This window comes from Myodes glareolus, chromosome 9, assembly GCF_982192425.1.
Source record: "Myodes glareolus chromosome 9, mMyoGla1.1, whole genome shotgun sequence".
Taxonomy (NCBI): domain Eukaryota; kingdom Metazoa; phylum Chordata; class Mammalia; order Rodentia; family Cricetidae; genus Myodes; species Myodes glareolus.
This window is the reverse complement of record NC_142034.1, coordinates 67,037,550-67,056,243: the sequence shown is the minus strand read 5'-3', so window position 1 is coordinate 67,056,243 and position 18,694 is coordinate 67,037,550.

Below are 18,694 nucleotides of genomic sequence, written 5' to 3'. Positions count from 1 at the left end.
CTGGGAAGCTGATCCAATGAGTCAGAGGTCAGAGGACTGGCATGTGTTCCTGGTGTGCCGTTGTCACGAGCATTGGCAGCTGGAAGCATTAGCTCCGTGAGAAGTGTGGTGTTTGCACTAGTGACGGAACACAGCAGAGAAAGGAGAAAGGCAAGGGTGGAACATACAGCTCATTGCTTAAGTGGAGTGAAGATCCAGCCCTGACCTTCCGTGGCAAAAGACATGATCCTGATGCCACCACTGACTTTTAAAGTCAGCATGGAATTCCACCACACACTTCAGCATCTCTTCGCTGGACTTGATGATGAGTTGATGAGGTCTAATTGGCTGTAGAATCCACGTGAGGATGAGCTGGAGCAGGAGGAAATAAGGTTTGCTTAGCAGAGGCGGCGTCAGCACTGTTAGCCAAGTACGAATGATACACAATCAGCCACAAGTTCCTCACACCCTCAGAATTGCATCTGGCTGTGCTCTGAGGCAACCTGGGGATGGTAGCCTACCAAAAGCAGACTGTTTCTCAGATAATTGCAGCAAGGCACTCCAAAGATGGTGCAAGGGCGCAGGCCTGCTATTGAGCTCTTGACTCGTAGACTCCTTGCCATTTTTGTGTGTGGGTCTAATTCTCATGGTCACAAGATGTCATATTTGGGTTCTAGAAGGAGCTCCTAAGACATTATTTTGGAGATGATTCTAGAAATGCAGGGAAGATGGAAAGGAGAAGGAAGCCAATACAGGAACATTCTGGAGTGGATTACCGCTATGGGCATCTAGCGCTTTGTCTTCCTCAGACTACTCACATCTAGCGTTGTCTAACCCAGTGCCAGCAAGCTGGGCTATTTGCCCTCCGTAGGACCTGTTATTAGTTACATGCTGTTCTCGGGTCTCTAGCATGTCCTGGGTGGAGACTCAAGTCTGTCTATGGTGATCGCAGGGATAGTGGGTGGCAGGGAGTTCTAGGCACGGTGCCAACAGCACCTGCTCAAGGACAACCCTTCTGTTTACAGCACGGCTCTACTTTCAGGGTAGAGAGGAGCAGTCAAAGGACAAGACAGCAGCTGAGTCTGGTTTTTTGTTTTTGTTTTTAATCAAGAAAGCAATAGACTTCCTGAAGCTGTACCCATATGCTACCCAGGAGCACCCAGAACTAGGTTAGGGTATGTCACCTATCTTGTCACAGTGACCAAACACCTGGCAAAAGCAACTGAAGGGAGGAGGGGTTGTGTGGGCTCTTGTTGTGAGGGTACAGTCCATCATGGTGGGGAAGGCACGGAGGTAGGAGCTTGCTCGCCTGAGCATATCCTGGAAGCAGAGACATGATTGATAGGGCCAAGCTAGCTTTCTCCTTTTCCCTCTTTTATCCCATCCAAGCCCCCAGCCTATGAGATGATGCCACCCACATCCAGGGTGAGTCTGAGAGCCAATCAGTTAATTCTCTCTGGAGACACCATTACAGAGGTCTGCCTCACCAATCTGGGTGATTCTAAATCCAGCGAAGCAGACAAGGTTAGCTATCACAAGTGATTACCACTGCAGTCATAAGAGATAAGGGCCAGCAGGATGGCTGAGTGAGTAAAAGCTAGTGCTCAAACAGGTAAAAGAGCTTGCCGCCAAGCAGAACCTGAGTTCAAGCCCCAGGACCCACGTGGTAGGAGAGAAACAACTCCCAAACTGTGTCCTCTAACCTGTGTGTTAGAAAATAACCTGTGTGGGAAAATAAAGCCTGAGGTTAGTGAACTTTGTGCTGGGTACATTACCCAAAGCCTGAGGTACTTGGTTAGGGAAGAAGAATGAAATCTGTAGGCCACAGGTAGTGGACAGGAAGGTCACCTCATCAGTCCCAGGAGCGAAACGTGTAGGGGACTAAGTTCCCTCACCATGCCTCCTGAAGATGCACATGAAGGCAGAAGAACAACATGGCAAAGTGGCCTGGTGGAGAAGAAATAGACCATGGGTCACGAGGAAACAGGCAAGCAAGGGCCACAAATGCAAGTAGATTCCCAAGTTCTTCTAATCTCTTTCCAGAAGAGCTGCCAACAACAGCCAGTCTGGAAAAGAAGCTTACGCATTTGTAGAGGGGGGTTGATATTCAATAGTGAGTGCTATTATATTTGGTTTTCCTGAAGTCATCTGCAGCTTGCAGACACACTGATTTTCTTTAAGGAGTGAAACTCCATCAGAGCCCCTTAAATTCCAGCCATGTTCTTGGGTTCTCAGACTTTCACTGGAACTATCAATCAGGCAATGTATATATGTAAATATCCATATGCCATCCCATATGCCAGAGAACCCATGGTGCTGCTGGCTGCTTATTATTTCTGACAGCTGGACGCCCTGCTTTGCCTCCAGCTCTGCCATTCGAGAAGGACCAGTGAATCAGCCTCTAGGAGTCTCTCTGGGAAATGGTTTGTCCCTAAGAGAATGGAAATATCTGGAAGAGCTCCCTGCGTGGTTGGTATCTGTGAAATGCATTGCTCTTTCAGAGACCTCAAGCAAACCATTCCCGAGGCTCCTCTACCCCGATCTGGAACATCTGGGGCTATACTTTGGGTCTCTCGAACACCTCAGGTGTAGTATTCCAGGCTCCTGAGACAGAATACTGGAGATAAGCTTACTGTAAGGGTAACTGATGCTATGAATTGTAACATGTGGGCCGACTTGTTGGGGTTCTGTCCCACCCAGTACCCCACAACCGGCAACTCCCAAGGAAAATCACACACAGGACTCCATAAAATTATAAACTGATTGACCCATTAGGTCAGGCTACTTATTAGCTCTTATAACTTATGTTACCCCATTATCCTTATCTACGTTAGCACATGTCTCAGTACCTTTTCCAGCGGGGCAGCTTACATCTTTCCTCTCCGGTGGTCTGGGCAGAACTGGAAGCTTCCTGCTTCCCAGAATACTCCCAGTCTCTTTGCTCCACCCCTACTTCCTGTCTGGCTTTCCCGCCTATACTGCCTGCCTGGCCAATCAGCGTTTTATTAAAATATGATTGACAGAATACAGACAATTCTCCCACACCAATGAATGGACAGAGAGTCCACAAAGTGCCAGGGGCTCTGAGATCTCAGGCCTCAGTGCTGCAGACCGACAGCATGGCAGCGGTCCTGAAGAGGAGTCAGGGTTCCTTCTCATAGGTCTCTGAGGAAGGAGGAAGTTTTCTGTGCAAGCCTGCAGCCAGGCCCTCTGATTCCCCAGGAGGTGGCAGGGAAGGGAGAAGGAAGGGAAAGTGTGGGACACCAACAGCTGCAGTGGCCGGAGCCTGCAGACTTAGTGCCCCAGGTGAGAAGTGTAGGCACTTGGAGGTCTGTTAGCTAGAGGGTCACCTACAGTGCTCTCCTGTATGGATGGGAGAGGGGAGGGGTAGCTGCTGGCGGTGTGGCCTGAGCAGCACTCTGTTGTGGCTTCTAACACTTGCCAACGGAAGCTTGCACACACACACACACACGCTGGGCACAAGACCGTGAGCAAAACCAGCGGCGTCTCTGTTCTTCCAGGCTGTGAGAAGACAGAGACAAACCAGGGTGACTAGGTTAAACATGGACATGTCGGAAAGGAAATGGAGAGAGAACCTTGATCAAAAGGGTCTGAGTTCTTTGGCATTAGGAAAAGAGTTTCCTGAAAAAGTAATTAAAATCACTTGGCATTTTAATTATATTTTAATAAATAAAGCTTGCCTGAAGATCTGAGAGTAAAACAGTCCCACAGGTCAGCCTTACAGACCGGGTTATGGTAACACACACCTTTAATCCCAAAAACCACAATGACACACACCATTAATCCCAGTAACCACAATGACACACACCTTTAATCCCAGTAGCCGCACTAGTTGCCATAGAAATCGGGTGGTGCACGCTTTTAATCCCAGCCCTAGAAGGGAATATAAAATGTAGGGGGGGAGGGAGAGACAGCTCTCACACAATCTCATTCTGAGATTCCTGGAGGTGAGATAGCCATTTTATTGTGAGGTCAAGGTAAGAGCCAGTAGCTGGCTGCTTTGCTTTTCAGATCTTCAGGTTGAACCCCAATTTCTGACCCTGAGCTTTTATTAATCATGTTTCATCTTGGGGCTTGGGTCTGAATGAAAATGGCTCTTTAGGCTGAATGCTTGGTCCTTAGTTTGTGGAACTAAGATTAGGAGGTGTGGCCTTGTTGGAGGAGGTGTGGCCTTGTTGGAGGAGGTGTTGCCTTGTTGGAGGAGGTGTGTCACGGGGTGGGGGTGAACTGGGAAGTTGCAAAAGCCCATGCCAAGCCCAGTCTTTCTCTCTCTGTCTGCTGCTTGGGGAGAACTCTCAGCTTCTGCTCCAGCACCATGCCTGCCTGCCTGCCGGCCACCATGTTCCCCTCCATGATGGTCATGGACTCACCCTCTGAAATTGTAAACCCGCAATACCATATTCGTATGATAAGCCACCTGCATGCTGAGTGCTAAATGGCTCAGCACAGGGTAATACGGACACAAGAGCTGACAGGAAAAGCAAGTGTGACAGAAAACGGCGGTGCTGCCAGGCCAGGGTAAGATTCGAGCTAAACATGGAAGTTCAACAAGCCATGGTGTGGAAGGAAGATTGTCAACCTCACCATGAAACTCAGAATTCTTCCACATTGGCCTATTGTCCCAGCAGGAAAACAAATCCAGTTCTAGGGCCTGGAGGTCTCCAGTGGGTGAAACCCCTGTGGGGAAAGCATGAAGACCTAAGTTTATGTCCCCAGAAGCCACACAAAGCTGGGCATGGTAGCCCAAATCTATAAACTCCAGGGCTCCTATGACAAGGTTGGAGGCAGAGAGAGAAGAATCATTGCCCTAGAACACACAGCAGCAGAGACAGAAGAACCAGTGACTGTCCAGGAGCCCAGAGTCCTGCTAGCCTGCTGCACATATCAGACAGGGCAAGGACTGTCTGCTTCCCTCGCCTGAACACCAGCTCCATGAAGGCAGAGCCCTTGCCCACCTCACTTCCTTTTCCAGCCCAGCAGTTGGAAGAGAACCTGACACCAAATGGGCAGTCATTCACTGTAGCCTTTCATGGCCAGAGACAGATGGGTGGATACTGACTGTCGAGGCTTAAGGAAATTAGTTAGCATCTCTGCCTCCCTTTATCCCTTTACCTGATGAAGAGGAAGGTAGTATGCTACTTAGCATCTAGAATACAGGGGAATTAAGATAAATGGAAATGCAGAAGACCTTAGAGAGTATTGGGAGAAAGTACTGGAATGTGTGGACAGAGAGCCACTTGAAAGTGGCAAAATAATTTTTTTTTCTTTTTCATTTAAGGATTTTATTTGAGAAAGGGTCTGTCCCTGTCACCCTGTCTGGCCTGGACCTCAGAGATCTGCCTGTCTCTGCCTCCACAGTGCTGGGACTAAAGGGGTACACTCCAAGCCCCACCAAAGACTTCATTAAATGCCAGGGTGCCTGAAGATGATCGTATTCAGAGTGATAGACAAGATCACCATAGTGCCTGGTCTTCCAAACCCCAGAATGATCAAGTAAGTACTGTGTGAGCAGAGTCTCAAAAGCTCACCAGCAGGGACCAGAGGTGATAAGCATGCACAGGCCCTTGGTTCAATCCCAGCACCACATCAGCTGGACGTGATGGCATAGGCTTGTGATCCCAGTATTGGAGACAGAGGCGAGTTCAAGGTAATCTTCACCTTGCAGGGACTTCAAGGCTAGTCTGAGCTACAGGCAACCCTGTCTCAAAAAAAATAAAATTAAATTAAATTAAAAAATTAAAAAAAAAAAACCATCAGGGACTCTGCAGAAAATGAAATGGTTATTCAGCTGATTCATACCTAGAAGTTGAGGGTAGGAATCGGGGATGAGTTGGGGTGTTCCTGACCTGCAAAATGACCAAACAGCCCAGCATGACTCCTGACAGTGCTTCCCAGTGGGCCAGTGCTAGACAGCAGATCCATGCCTCCGCCAGCCATCGCTAGGGATGCATCTTCCCTCTGAGATTGACATGATCTGGTTAGCCTCTTCAAAACATGATGGAGGAGAGCACAGTCACCAGTACCCCTGTGTAGACGAAGGTAAATGACACCATGTGGCCCACTTGGCCCACTGACCACAGACTGGAACTAATGGCCCTTGAAAGTTAGAAAAGGGTAAAAACGAAACATGCACATTCAGGTATGAGGATACGGGTCTCAGAAAGGATCAGTAGTTAGTGGGGGCCTTTGTCCCGCGCTACCATCTCGCCAGCAAGAACGACGCGGGGCACTTAGGATACTTCTGCAGTAAAGCTTTAATGCCCCTTGGGAGAGCGAGCATCAGCCAACATGGCGGAGACCCAGAATGAGGGGAACCCAGCCCTTATAAAGGAAACAGTCCTCGCTTCTGACGTGTCACTCTTGGATTGGTCCGCTGCCCATTATCCCAGATGATGTCTCGGGAGTAGGCAGGGATGCAGCGGTAGAGAGTTAACAAGCACATGGGCTGGGATTAAAGGCGTGTGCTACATCACCTTGAACTCACAGAGATCTGCCTGTCTCTGCTTCCCAGGCATTGGGACCAAAGGCGTGTACTACCACGCCTTGAGGTCACAGAGGTCAATCTGCCTCTGCCGCCCAGGCATCAGGACTAAAGGCGTGTACCGCCACACCTTGGGGTCACAGAGGTCAATCTCTACCTTTGTTCCTTGAAGCAATGGAGAATGTGGTTGCGGCCCTCCACAGGCCTTGTTGCCATTGTTTGAGATACTGCAAGACTAAGGAGAAGTTTGTTGAAGCAAGAAAACAAGCACTCAGCGTGGCTCCCTGAGGTCCAGAGTCACTTGGCGTGGCCTTTATGTGACACCCTGTCAGAATGTTCAGGTGCACAGCTTTAGCCGGCTGGAGGCAGAATGGAGGCTCCTCCACCTAATTGCCAATGGCCTTGAGCAGGTGTCCTCACTTCTCTGAATATCAGATTGGCTGTTTGTGGGACTGCTACCTCACCAGGTTGTAAGAGTTCATATGTCTGGCACAGAGAGAACCAACGGCAAAGTATCAGAGTATTTTGGTAATCCTTAGCTTAAGAACTAATGGTACTCATATTAGACCACTGCAGCAAGAGTATTAATTAAGAAATTAATGTCTCTAAAAAGAACAAAAAGGAGGAGGAGAAGGAAAAGAAGGAAGAGGAGGAGAAGGAGGAAGAGGAGGAAGAGGAAGAAGAGGAGGAGGAGGAAGAGGAGAAAGAGGAAGAGGAGGAGGAGGGAGAGGAAGAAGAAGAAGAAGAAGGAGGAGGAGGAGGAGGAGGAGGAGGAGGAGAGAAGAAGAAGAAGAAGAAGAAGAAGAAGAAGAAGAAGAAGAAGAAGAAGAAGAAGAAGAAGAAGAAGAAGAAGCAGCAGCAGCCCCTTACACAGAACAGAACATTTCTCTGTGCTCTTTGGCATGTTCTAACATGCTGGGAGGCGTCTTACACCTCCATCTGCCCAACATTTGGGCCCTGGACTGGCTTTTCCTCTAACAGCTTTTGAACACAGTCAGTGTTGCTATGTCTGGTCTATTCTGAACATCTTGAGTTAGCTCGTATCCATATCAATTCTGCTAGAAGCCAAGCTTTCCATGAGGTCAGAACACACATATGGAAATAAGCTTGCGTAGTTTTTCTGTGATCTCTTCCCAGACTCCAGTGGTGTTAATAACGAGCCATATACCCTCTCCTTTCTTATTAGTTTTAAAAAAGGGTTTAAATTGTAATACAATGTAACACAGGCACATATCAAAAGTGCAGAAGAATTTCAGGTTAAGGAAGAAGCAATCGATTCTTCACTGCCCACCTGCTCCCCATTTATGCCTTACATAGTAACAGCATTTTACACACCCACAAATTTCCTGTCTGTCCTTTCCTTTCTTTCAACATAGATTCCCCTGAAATGTCTTTATTTTGTACAAATGTTACCCCATTTCTCTATCTATCTATCTATCTATCTATCTATCTATCTATCTATGTATCTATCTTTCTCTGAGACAGAGGTTTTCTCCATAGGCCCAGCTGCCCTGGAACTTGCTCTGTAGACCAGGCTGACCTCAAACTCAGAGATCTGTCTGCCTCTGCCTCTGCCTCCCGAGTGCTGGGATAAAAGGCATGCACCGCCCAGCTTACCCCATCTTTCTTTCCCTTCCTATATATTCTCACAAGTTCTAGGGGGTGTTATGGTAACTACAGTCCGTGAGTTGGTATAATCGTGAGCTCTAGGGAATGCTCTAGCGATGACAGTCAGTGGGTTAGTACAATCAGAGTTCTAGGGGGTGCTATGGTAACTACAGTCCGTGAGTTGGTATAATCGTGAGCTCTAGGAATGCTCTAGCGATGACAGTCAGTGGGTTAGTACAATCAGAGTTCTAGGGAGCACTCTAGCAACTAGAGTCATGGGTTGACGAATCCTAAGCTCTGGGGTGGGGGCATTATCATGCATTTAGTAGGACTGTCCAAATCTTCTTTGTTATTTTAAAAGTCATTGGCACTGGGCAGTGGTGGTGCACACCTTTAATCCCAGCACTTGGGAGGCAGAGGCAGGTAGATCTCTGTGAGTTTGAGGACAGCCTGGTCTATAAGAGCTAGTTCCAGGACAGGCTCCAAAGCTACAGAAGCCCTGTCTTGAAAAACCTAAATAAATAAATAAATAAATAAATACAAGCCATTGTTCTTTTAACATTTTGTTGTTGTTTTATTTTGGTCTTTTTGAGACAAGGTTCCTTTGTGTAATAGCCCTGGCTATCCGGGAACTTGCTCTGTGGACCAGGCTGACCTCAGACTCACAGAGATCCTCCCACCTCTGCCTCCCAAGTGCTGGGATCTAAAGGCATGCGGCGCCACCACGCCCAGCTTAATTTTTAAATTATTTATTTGGTATTACTGGGTGGGTGAGGGGTACATGTGCCACAGTGTGTATGTGGAGGTCACAGGATGGATAACTTGAAAGAATCAGTTCTTTCCTTCCCCCGTGGTATTCTAGGATGGAAATCAAGTCGTGAGGTACAAGAACAAGCACCTTTACCCACTGAACCGTCTTGGCAGCCCGTGAAGTCTTTCGACAGCAAAGGAAAACCAACAGAGCTTCAACATTAGAAATGTCCTCTGACCTCATCTCCAAGAAGCCTTGACATTTTTGACGTACAGTGTCACGTCACTGCAGCCAGGAGGTATTAACCGGAGCATCAGAAGGAAAGTGGTTCCGACTTCAATAAAGCCACGGTGGCCTTAATCCTGCAAGCCAGGAACTCTGGGAAAGAAACTGAACATTTGCATTGTGATTGTTATTCACTCAGCAAATATTTGCTGATCACCTCCTGGAGACCAAGAGGACTGTGAACCAAAGCAGGTGCAAGGCCGCAGTGACCTCCTGGGCCACCTCAGTGTGACCTTGCATTGGGCCCTTCCTCTCTAGCTCCCAATCACGGCATCTCCAGAGAGCCTCCCAGCAAGGCCTCTACTTGGTGGATGCTTAATGGAGGTCTCAAACCAGTGTGTTGCTAACTCACATTGAGGGGTGGAGGAGCACAAAACCCTTCTTAGGTTCCTGCTAGCTCGTGGGGATGCTCATTCCCTTGGCGGCAGTGGTGGTGCCCATCTTTAATCCCAGCACTCAGGAGGCAAAGGCAAGAGGCTCTGAGTTTGAGGCCAGCCTGGTCTACAGGTGGAGCTCCAGAATAGCCAGGGCTATACAGAGAAACCCTGTATAGGGCGGGTGGGGGTGGGGAGATCACCATGGTCTTGGTGGTTCCATACAGCACCTTTCTCACAAATATGAAGTTTGACATATGAAATCCAGGCCTTGGCAAGGCCACGCTGTCTCTGGGTAGCCTAGGGAAGGATCCTTCTTGCTCTCTCAAGCATCCAATGTTTGCCAGCCGGCCTCTGTGCTTCCCAGCTTATACCTGCATCACTGTGAATTCTGCCTCCACCGTCACACAGCCCTGTCCTCTTGGGTCTCCACTTTCCCATAAAAAAGGAATCAGGCATGATGTCGTGTACCGGTGACCCCAGACCTCAACAGAGGAAGGGTTATCAGCCTAGGCTACATAAGGAGCAAATTATCAACTCAAATTAAAAGGAGAAAGAAAAGAAGAAAGAAGGGAGGGAGGGAGGGAGGGAGGAGAGAGGGAAGGAAGGAGAGACGGAGAGGAACAATCTTGGAATATGGCCCACCCTTATCCACATTTACGCTAGCAAAGCCCTTGTTTTAAATGTCACTTGCTGAGACTCCAAGTTGGGGGGTCCTGTTCAACTCAATGCACGTATTATTTCCATTTGCTTCTACTGAGGATCCAGACTGTCACCGCAGTGTGTCTGCAGTTCTGGAAAGACCTGCAGCCTGGAACAACTCGTGGTCAGGGTCGAGGAGGGTGTCTGAGCATCCACGTATTTTTCATGGATTCAACATCTGCCCCCTGCAGTGCTGTATGGGAGCGCTGGGCATGATGGGGGCAGTAAGCAGGCCTGCATACAGCTACCCAGTACTAGGATAACACGGCAGTGTGGGGTAACCTGGGAAGCTTGTGTGAGCCATGGGAATCTGAACAACATGCCATGATCATGATTGCTTTAACTAATTGTTGATTAGTATTGTGTTCCTTTTGTAATGATATGTTCTGTCTCTTTAAGAGACAAGCCACGCCCACTCCCTCCCCTGTCCACCGAGGCAGGCAGATCTTCCTTCCTGCTTGCAGCCTGAGTCTCTTCCCTTTCCTTCTCCCGCTGCCTGGGATCAGCCACCTTTGGAGATCTGCAGCGTGACCTGGTGCGCTGTCCCTGCCTGGGACTGGCTGCTCTGGGGCCCACTGCCTGCCCCCCCCCACCCCCGCTCGGGGACCTGCAGTATTTCTGCCACTGCAGCCGCCGGGGATCCTGCAGCATTTTTAATTAATCCATTTCACCTTCTGGGGCATTGTCAAAGTCTAAGTGTGCATAAAGAGTACCTCCAGGCTGGCAATAGGACTACTGTCTCTGGCTCTTTGGGGAGGGGGAGGGATCTCTGCTGTTGGCGTCCTCGGCTCTAGGGTGACTTCTGCTCTCCCATCTCTCTGTGTCTATAGGAATGAAAACTCATTCTCCAGAGCTCAGACTCCTTTGTCGGTAAATTACAGACAACAGTATAACTTTCCAGAGCTCTATGAAGAGAAAGAAGTGTTTAGAGGAACATAATTCATGCGCAGCATTAAACTCAGTGCCGAGTATAAAAATACGCTTAATAAACATTTGTTCTTATTAAAATACCAACTCATTTCCCGACATCAGAGGCTCTTTCAACAAAGGGAAAAGCTTAGGTTCTTTCTTATTTAAAAAAATAAAAAGTAAACTTCCCAATGACTGTTCGCCTCCAGTTTCCCTCCTCCCACTATAGAGGGGCCTCTGCCGCTTGCATCATCCCTCTGCTAACATTTCTATCACTGTGGTTCGCTGAGCTTCCATACCATTGAATCCTGTGGCCTGTTCTCTGTCTTGCTGATCAACTTCTGTCCAGGGATCCACTCTTCTTCTGTAGATCCCTGAGGCAACTCCCTCCTTCCTATAGTGAAGTTCCACAAGGGAGTTTGTTTGTTATTTGGTTGTTCTTTTCTTCTCTCCTAACTGACCTCATCTGACCTTAAGTCATTTAACACCATCTGTCACCTAAGGCTCCCTCCACGTCCAGCCTGGTCATCTTCCCTGAATGAGGCCCAGACAGCATCTCCAGTTGTGTTTCAAAAGACATTTCGGCTGGGGCATGGTGGCACGTGCCTTTAAGTCCCATCACTTGGAAGGCAGAGGCAGGCAAGTCTCTGTGAGTTCGAGGCCAGCCTGGTCTACAAAGTGAGTTCCAGAACAGCTGAGCTACATAGTTGTCGGGGTCCAGCCTCGACAAAAATACCTCTCGCCAGGGTAAGGGCATGGGGATTAGAAATATAGTAAAGAATATGAAGAAGCGAATGAAAATAATAAAATAGAGAAACATAGAGCATAGTATCAGGAGGGAATTCCAGTGAGTACTGAAAATTTACCATGTTTAATTTCCAACTGCTTAAAACACCTCTTAACCCAAAAGGTAGGAGTAAGACAAAAGACTGCATTAGCATGATACAAGGAAATGAACAGACCAGTTGAAAGTCACCCGCTACGTTCATCGTTAAACATCCTATTGCTAGAACAAAACAAGTCACGCTCACGCCCTAGACCAAACGCTCTCTCTGTAGCAAACCACTCCCTGGGTGGAATCCCAAGCAGGCACTTAGTTGGGTCCCTATAGGAACAATCTACTTCTCTCTACCCAGAGCACAAGGTCTGGCAATTAGCCACACCTGTTGACAATAACCTTGAAAGAGCAGAACTCTCTGGTCAACAGCTAGGTCTAGGTGGGACCTTTGTTTGAAGTAGGAGCACAATAACCTTGAAGGAACTAAAGGTAAGTTCCAGCTCTCTGATCTTTGGTCCACGTGGAAATAGACTCACATTTTCAGGCCTCCACACAGTGAGACCCTGTCTCAACAAAACAAAACATTACAAGCATAACGTATTTAAAATCAAACTCCTGACCCTCCTGTATCCCTGTCTTCCAGAGTGGGAAAAGCCCTTCCAGTAGCTCAGGGCAAGCATAGGAGCCATTCAGAGTCTGTCTCTCTTGGGTAGATCTGCTGCGAAAGTCTGTTTCAGCCTCACGTTAGAGCCAGAACCCCCTCAGACTCTTGTCTCCTCACTGCTGCCACCGAACCACCTCGGCGCTCTCTGATCTGACAACACTGTCTTCTGGCTCAGCTCCCTGCTCCTTCCCATGGCCCCATCAGTCTCTCCCCACCCACAAGTCAGCATGACCTCATCATGGGCTACACATGGGAAACCCTTGGGGAGCTGTAGAAATTGCAGAGCCCAGATCATCTCAGACCAATGAAAACCTGGCATGGGTGTGTCTGCTTCTGCAAGTGAAGTCACCACCTCCTCCTGCCTAGAAACTTAGGTGGTTTCTGGTCCTTGAATAAGAGCCACCGTTCTGGTGCCTCCTTTAACTGGCAGTTCTTGAACTTCAGCCCCCACTGCCGCAAGTCAATCTCGCTAGGTCTACACAAGGCCTGATCGTCTGTTCTGTCACGTCCCCTGGGGAGACTAGTGCTCCAGTAGGGCCCACTTCCTGGCACAGCCTGCCTACCACTTCTCTGACAGCATCTTTTTCTACCCTCCACTGGCTCGATTTGTGCCAGATGCACCGATAATGTTTCCTCTGAACCAAGCCAGACATACTCACAGTGTTTCTTTGCTATTTCTTCTGCCTTAGGATCCCCACCTGCTGTCTCTAAAATCACCTTATCGCGTGACACTTCTCTGATACCATTTTAAAATCACTACCCTCCAGCCTGTCCAGGCGGCTCAGTGGTGAGAACCCTGGCTGTTGGCAAGCACGAGGACCTGAGTTAGATCCTTAGCATCCATGTAGGAAACTGGGCTTAGTCTGACTCAAATATGCAATTCCAGCACTGTAGGAAGTGGAGATAGCAGGATGGCTCCCAGACTAGCTTTAGTTGTGGCTTCAGAGGAAGACCATGCCTCAAGGGAATATAGCAGAGAGTTGTAGAGCAGATGACATGCCCTGGATGGACACACACGCACACATGCACACGCACACACGCACACATGCATGCACACACACAAAATTGCTCCACTCCTCCCCTCTGTATCCCTCACTTCCACTTCATTTCTTCCATAGATCCAGCCATCCATCACGTGTTGACACATATGTGTATCTGGTTTCCAGCCCCTCACATGATAAAGCATAGGCTTAATGAAAGGCAGGACTTTTGTTCTCACTGATAAAGCCACAGCATGTCAAACAAACTACTAGGCCTGATCCACATGTCTCAATAGCGAATGGAATAAAGGAAACCCAAACCAAACTTCCTGCAGTTCCGGGGGCAGCCAGCAGAGGCTGCTGTGGTGTCATTGATCGGACTCGGGGCACATGGCTCTCAGCAGTCAGCTGTTCCCAATCCTTGGTGGAAAACAGCAGGCAGTGGCGCAGCCACCAGCCAGGCCCAGCTGGGTTGCGGATGTGTGTTTATTATCATCTCCAAGAGCTTGGTGGGGGGTGCAGATTCCTGGAGATCAGCTGCAATCCATATCCAGTGCGCTTTTTGCAGAGGAGGTACCAGGGTGAGGCCATTTCAACAAATCCGCAAGGCATGAACAGACACCATCTGGCCAGATCCAGGAAGACACTGTCCAGGACTGGAGTTGGAGTGAGCATGTGAAGCTGACATCCTGAGAACAAATTCCCAAGAATTACAGAGGGCACAGGCAGGCAGGACGCCCGGCATGAAGGCTTCATGCCCCGGAATGTCTCCGCGCTCTGTCTTCCGTGCCTCCTAGCTTGCACAGGCACAAATACATGCAGACAGCTGCAGCCCCAGTTCTCCTGAAGCTCATCTGCCTTTGTGCTTTATGACAACGTGGTGCATAAACGCTCTGGGCGAAGGAATTTAAAACAAGCAGACAAGCTATTGTCCCACTGCTGGGCTGCCTGTGACTCGAGACTTGCCGGCTTGAAAAGGGTGATCAGCACACCTGCGTCTCATGTATGATGCCAATCAAGAGACTGGGATGCTGATAACATTCTGGGAGGCATCCAAGCGTCCTGATATAGGGGGTGATGTTTTAGCTTTCACTTACCAGGGTGACGTTTTAGCTTTCACTTACTAGTTCTTTTTGTTCGTTTGTTTGTTTTTGTTTCGTTTTTCCAGACAGGGTTTCTCTGTGTAGCTATGGAGCCTGTCCTGGAATTTACTTTGTAGACCAGGTTGGCCTTGAACTCACAGAGATGCCCCTGCCTATGCCACCTAAGTGCTTGGATTAAAGATTAAAGGAGCCTGCTGCGCCACAGCCACTTCGGCTGCCACCACCATCACCACCACCACTACTGCTGCTGCCGCCTGCCAGACTAGGTCTTATCAGAACCATTTTCCTGGCTGCAGAATTCAAGGGGGCCATGAGTTCATTTGCTTATAATTTGCGTATAGTTTAAGAATCTGAGCTAAACATTCCAAAACCCTCACCACGGGCTCAGAAACCCATTGCAAACTTAATTTCATTTAATCCACCTGAAAAATCAATTCGCTGGAGCTTATTCTGCTCTCCCATTATCTCAACAAAAGAAATGAAACTCAATTCTGTTAAGTAACTTTAAGCGAGGAGTTGTAGGCCCAGGCAGTCAGCCCCTTCTCCCTTCCTCTGCACCATAGCTGTGGAGTGGGCCGATAGGACTAGTGAAATACCACCAGGCTTTACCACACGCGTGTCTTCTGCGAGTTGTTGATTTTCCTGCCACAAACTTCCCTTGAAAGTTTGTGAAGACTGAAGCACTCGGCCTGGTGGACTCATTAAACAGCAGTTTGTCCTGGGCTGTAGGTTAGGAGCATTTGTGCATTTGCCTAGGACCACAGCTGGTTCCAGCACCCACTCTGGGCATATTACAACCACCTGTAACTCCTGTTCCAGGGGATCTGATGCCCTCTTCTGGCCCTTGTGGACACTGCACACATATTGTTCACATACACATAAATAGATAGATAGATAGATGACAGATAGATAGATAGATAGATAGATAGATAGATAGATAGATAGATAGATAACCAAAAGTTCTATGGTTATCCTGAGCAGGGATATCCTGAGAGTCCCAAAATGAGATACAGACTAAAAAGAGAATTCTCAACAGACGAATCTCAAAGGGCCGGAAGACACTTAAGAAAATGTTCAACATCCTTAGCTATCAGAGAAATGCAAATCAAAAACAACTCTGAGATACCATCTTACACCTGTCAGGATGACCAAGATCAAAAACACTGATGACGGCTTATGCTGGAGAGGATGTGGAGTAAGGGAAACACTCATCCATTGCTGATGGGAGTATAAACTTGTACAGTCACTTTGGAAATCAGTATGGCGATTTTTCAGAAAATTAGGAAACAATCTACCTCAAGACCCAGCAATACTACTATTGGACATATACCCAAAGGGTGCTCAATCACACCATAAAGCCATTGGTTCAACTATGTTCATAGCAGCATTATTTGTAATAGGTAGAACCTGGAAATAACCTAGATGCCCTTTAACTGATAAGGAAAATGTGGCACATTTACACAATGAAATACTTCTCAGTGGTTAAAAAATGCCATCTTGGAATTTACAGATAAATGGATGGAACTAGGAAAAAACCATACTGAGTGAGGTAACCCAGATCCAGAAAAACAAATATAATACATACTCAATCATAAGTGGATATTAGAGATAGAGCAAAGGACAACCAGCCTACAATCCACAACTCCAGAAAACCTAGACAACAAAGAGAACCCTAAGATAGATGTGCATGGATCCACCTAGGAAGGAGAAAAAGACAAGATCTTGTGAGTAAATTAGGAGCATGGAAAGCAGGCAGAGGATAGGAGAGAGGGAAGGATGAAAGGGGAGTGGGAAAAATGTATAGCTCAATAAAAACAATTTTAAAAAAGAATCTATGACTGGCCCCAATGTAGTTGCCTACTCCTGCAATTCCAGTACCAGGAAGTCAAGGACAGGGAGAAAAAAAAGTGAGAGGCCCATGGGGCAATAGTAGCACTCACCTTTAATCCCAGCACTTTGGGAGGCAGGCCACGTGGACCTCAGAGTTCCAGGCTAGCCTGGTCTACAAAGTAAGTTCCAGGCCAACCAGAGCTACACAGAGAAACCCTGTCTCCAAAAGAAGGACGACGACGAGGAGAGAGTACCAAAGCTCTGAGAGGTGACCACCTTGGCCTCCTCCCCAGTTGGTTTCCTCAGGCTTTGCAGGCACTCCACACACCATCTCTGAACAAAAATGTCCTCTTGCTGTGACTGGTAGTCTGGAGGACTGGATTTCCCCAGCTCTCTCTTGGCAAAGTTGGATCCACTCCCCACAGCCTGAGAGGAAGGACCCAAGAACCTAAGAGAGTCATTGTCCAGCCATTGTCCGGCCACCATCCCTTCTTGCTAGCTCACCTTTTCTCCTCCCACCCCCAGATTTAAGAGAGAGAGAGAGAGAGAGAGAGAGAGAGAGAGGGCTAGTAAAGGCTAAAAACTGCCTTGATCATCAAGAGAATTAAAGTGAAGGGAAAGGCAAATGTGGAGAGAGAGAGAGAGAGAGAGAGAGAGAGAGAGAGAGAGAGAGAGAGAGAGAGAGAGATCATGGCTGGGGACACCCACTCTCCAATCAAGAGCCTCTTAGCTCTAAGCTACCCACTTGGGCACAGCAAGACTCACTCAGTGACACCGTGTAGAATGGCTTTTGATTTGCCGGCTGCAGAATGTCTTTGTGAGCATCTAATTTCAGTAAAGCTTTTTGGTTGGAAGATTGTATCACAGATGTTATGGATTCCCAAGGGCCAAGCCAGCCTCAGCACCCCCGTATCCTGACCCTCAGCTCTGCCTATTGCCACTCTGGCTCGGATGACCTTGCCATTCCTTCCAACATGGTTGACCTGAAGCATGACTCAGTCAAGGCTGCAGTGGGGGTACTTTGCCCTACCAGGACTCTTTAACTACCGGGTAACCCTCAAGCAGGTCCCACACTGTGGTACCTTCTTTCGGGGGTGGGGGGAGACAGAAAAGCACGTCCTAAAGATTCTCTCTGTCATTTTTGTATGGAGACTCCACTTCCCAGCATCCTTTGTGTCTACGGCTGATGCGGACTGGACTGACCCCACAGTTCCTTGCATTCACATACACGGTCTTATGCACACTAGGCAGAGGGCAATTTTTTGGAACCAATTCTCTTGGAGATGGAACTCGGGTTTTTCAGGGTTATTTTTTAAACCGCTTTCTTAGAGGAGTGGACTTTACTCAGAAAGGAAAGACCTTGATGTTGAATTCTGGGAATTCCGAAACACAGAATCCTCTGGCGTGCTCCAAATGTACAAGGAAGACAGCCAACGTTACCCACCTGCGATTCTAGCCCTGAGCTCTAAGTCCTGCAATTTGAAGTCATTTCCTGATACAGCTTTTGGTCTCTTCTGGCTCTAAGGAATCCTTTTCTTCTTATCGTGTTGAATCTAAAGTCATTTATCTCCATTTCCTCAGCGCACTCTATAATCCATCTCCCTTCCCATCTAGTGCCTGCAGTCTAAGGGGAGGAGGGACCCAGGCTGCCTGTCCTTCACCGTTGCTCCCTGCCCCCGCCTGCCCCAGTGATTAGATTGACCCCTACTGAAAACCCTCAAGCACCGAATGCCTGGTGCCTTGCTGCCACCGAGCATTTATCATGATGGGAAACGGTGCCTGTGCCAGCCTGTTAGAGCTCTTCAGAGTTGGGGAGAAGGCACAGTCCGTGAAGTACTCACAGTGGCAGGCGTGAGGATCAGATGCTTTCCAGCTTGTAGGACAGTTCTCCAAGCAGAACTACCACCATCTTCATGAGATCACTGGTCTCCTTGCAAGACCCCATTGCTATCAGTCCTGCGGACTAGATATTCCCTATGGAAGGAAAAGACCTGGACCCTCAGTGGAGTACTCAGATACCCCTCCTAGCCATTTGTGTGCAACTTTGCTGTATTCGCACATAGCCTGGGACAGGGTGTCTCGGAGGAGCTAGAATATGTAGGTTGGGACATTTAACTAGGGAACTCCTTCTTTGCGGCCATGAGGAGGTCCTCATACCTTAAAGGCAAGGATTTTGCAGCACTGTGGCTTTGGGGCCACCCATGCTTCAGTCGGCGATTCCTCATCCAT